Source organism: Salvia miltiorrhiza, chromosome 3, assembly GCF_028751815.1.
Source record: "Salvia miltiorrhiza cultivar Shanhuang (shh) chromosome 3, IMPLAD_Smil_shh, whole genome shotgun sequence".
NCBI lineage: Eukaryota > Viridiplantae > Streptophyta > Magnoliopsida > Lamiales > Lamiaceae > Salvia > Salvia miltiorrhiza.
Window position 1 is genome coordinate 20,801,244 of NC_080389.1, and position 3,530 is coordinate 20,804,773.

The window sequence follows — 3,530 nt, forward strand, 5'->3', positions numbered from 1 at the left end:
CGGTCTAGCACCACTGTCCTCAACATATCTTCGAGGGTCTGAATTGTCCTTTCTGATTGTCCATCTGTTTGAGGGTGAAAGGCGGTGCTAAAGTTTAATCTCGTTCCCAACTCTTTCTGCAAACTGATCCAAAATCTAGAAGTAAATTTTGAATCTCTATCTGAAGTAATGGATATTGGTATTCCATGTAGCCGTACAATCTCACGAATGTACAGTTGGGCTAGTTTCTCCGATCCATGGGTAATTGGAATCGGTATAAAATGAGCGCTCTTTGTGAGACGGTCTACTATTACCCAAATAGCTGTGTTGCCCCTATTTGTCTTGGGTAGACCCGTCACGAAATCCATCGCTATGTGCTCCCATTTCCATTCTGGGATTTCCAATGGCTGTAATTTCCCATATGGTCGTTGATGTAAAGCTTTCACTTGCTGGCATGCAAGGCAACGCTCTACAAACGAGGCTATATCTCGTTTCATCCCGTCCCACCAAAACTTCTGTTTTAGATCTTGGTACATTTTGGTACTTCCGGGATGAGCGGTATAGGGCGTGTCATGAGCTTCACTCATGATCTCGTTTCTCAGTTCCTCGTTATGGGGAACACACAATCTTCCTTCAAAAAGAACTGCGTTATCCGTTGCCTCTTGGTAGCCTCCTGGCGTGCCTGTTCGGATCTTGAGACGAACTTTTTCCAAGCTCTCATCCGCTCTCTGGGCACTGACGATCCTTTCTCTGAGGTCTGGGACGGCTACTAGAGTTGCAATAATTGCTCTTGTCGTTGCCGGTGGCTGAACCACTTCTATCTTCAATTTGTCAAAATCCCTTACAAGTGTGTCCTCTTGAGTGAGAAGAAGTCCTAACTCGGATTGAGTTTTACGACTTAAAGCATCAGCTACTACATTAGCTTTTCCCGGGTGGTAGTTGATACCGCAGTCGTAATCCTTTACGAGTTCGAGCCATCTCCTCTGTCTCATATTCAAGTCTTTCTGCTCGAAAAAATACTTAAGGCTTTTGTGATCAGTGAAGATTTCACATCTAACTCCGTATAGATGGTGTCTCCAAATTTTCAGAGCATGCACAATTGCTGCTAGTTCCAGATCATGAGTGGGGTAGTTCAATTCATGTGGCCTTAGTTGTCGCGAGGCGTAGGCAATGACCTTTCCTTCTTGCATCAACACACAACCTAGCCCATTTTTGGACGCGTCCGTGAAGATCACGTATTCTTTATCGGCTGCTGGAACTGCTAGCACTGGTGCAGTTGTCAATTTCTTCTTCAGCTCTTGGAAGCTGGCTTCACACTCTTCGTTCCACTTATACTTGATTCCTTTGCGAAGTAATTGCGTCATTGGTCTCGCTATTTTAGAGAATCCTTCGATGAATCTCCGGTAGTATCCTGCCAAACCTAAGAAACTTCGGATTTCATTAGGTGTGGTTGGTGATTTCCACTCGCGCACTGCTTGCACCTTGGCGGGGTCCACCTTGATTCCATCTGCTGATACGATGTGCCCTAGAAACATTACTTCTTTCAACCAAAATTCGCACTTGCTGAATTTGGCGAACAACTTCTCCGTCTTTAATGTCTCCAGGATGATTCTTAAATGATTTTCATGCTCTTGGTCATTCTTAGAATAGATGAGGATATCATCTATAAACACTAAGACAAATTTGTCTAAGTATGGATGGAAAACTCGATTCATGAGGTCCATGAATACTGCCGGTGCATTGGTTAGACCAAATGGCATGACAACGAATTCATAGTGACCATATCTTGTGCGGAAAGCGGTCTTAGATATATCCTCTGGTCTGATCTTCAGTTGATGATAACCAGACCTTAAATCTATTTTTGAGAATACACTGGCTCCTTTGAGTTGATCGAACAAATCATCTATCCTTGGAAGAGGGTATTTGTTTTTAAGCGTCAGTTTGTTCAACTCTCGATAATCAATGCACATTCTCATGGTTCCATCTTTCTTCTTGACAAAGAGTACAGGCGCTCCCCAAGGCGAGACACTGGGCCTGATGAAACCCAAGTCCAAGAGTTCCTGTAGTTGCACCTTTAATTCTTGTAGTTCCTTTGGGGCCATCCTGTACGGTGCCTTTGATACTGGGGCAGATCCAGGTTCTAGATCAATGGTGAAATCTAGTTGCCTGTCTGGAGGTAGTCCTGGCAATATTTCAGGAAAAACTTCTGGAAAGTCTCGTACTATTGCCACATCTTCCACCTTCTTGTCTTCACTAGCTTCCCCGTTTAGGTAGACGAGATAAGCTGTGCTTCCTTCCTTCATCATCTCTTTTCTGGCTTGTAATGCGGATATCACTGGTACTCTTTTCTTCATACCTATGCCGTGAAATTCCGTCGGTTCCTTTCCAGGTGGTCGAATAGAAATTTTTCGTTCACTACAAAGGATGGTGGCGTGATTCTCAGCTAGCCAGTCCATTCCTAAGATCATATCTACGTCCCACATGAGCAGAATATTAAGATTGTTTGCTACCATCTTAAGTTCTCCTATTTCAAATTCTACGTTCGAGCAAACATGTGTGGTGGTAGATCTTCCTCCTGAGGGTGTAGTGATTCTTAAGGCACACTTAGCTCGTTCTGATTCGATTTCTAAGGTATCTACGCAAGGGGCAGATATAAAAGAATGCGAGGCACCAGTATCGAACAGAATCATTATGGAAAAACCTTTAAGCTTGCCCATACCTGCCAGGTTTCCTTGGTTTTTCTCGGGCTGGTTTTGGGTGAGAGCAAAGGCTCTTGCCTGCTGCGGCAATGGTTGCTGCCGCCTCTGTTGCTGTTGGCGCTGTTGGTGCTTGTGTTGGTATTGCTGCTGGTATGGCTGTTGTTGGCGGGGCTGGTATTGGTATTGCTGCTGGTATGGCTGTTGTTGGCGGGGCTGGTGTTGCCCTTGAACTGCTTGCAGGGGCTGGGCATAAGTGGCCCTGATTGCCGCGCCCTGCTGTTTGTTGGGGCATTGTGAGGAGTAGTGGCCCTTCTGGCCACACGTGTAGCAACTGTCAGTTCCAGCCTTACAGACGCCACGATGTGGTTTGTGGCATTTTGGACAAAGGGGAACTTCATTTTGTCTTTGACTGCCTCCAGCCGGGGCAGGACCCTGTTGCTTCCCTTGTCCTTGTTGCTGATATTGTCTCAACGGCGCATTTCCTTGCCATGGCCTCTTGTTAGTCTGGTTTTCATTTCCTCCATGGTCGTTCCAGTTGCGCTTCCCTTTAAAGTTCTGAGGGCGTGCAGGTGGGTTGGCTGGCGCTGAGGTCTGTGATGGAGCCAACCTTTCTACTGGCATCGCAGCTTCGATGTCCAGTGCCCTGTTCAAAGATTCAGTGTATGAGAGTCCACCATGACTAGCTAGAGTCATCCGAATCTCGTGCCTCAGACCGGCACAAAATTTCTCCGCCATTTTCTCATCAGTATCCACCTGTTGTGGAGCATAACGCGATAGATCGCAGAACTCTCTGTCATACTCTGTCACCGTCTTCTTCCCTTGTTTCAGGCTATAGAACTCAGCCTCCTTCTT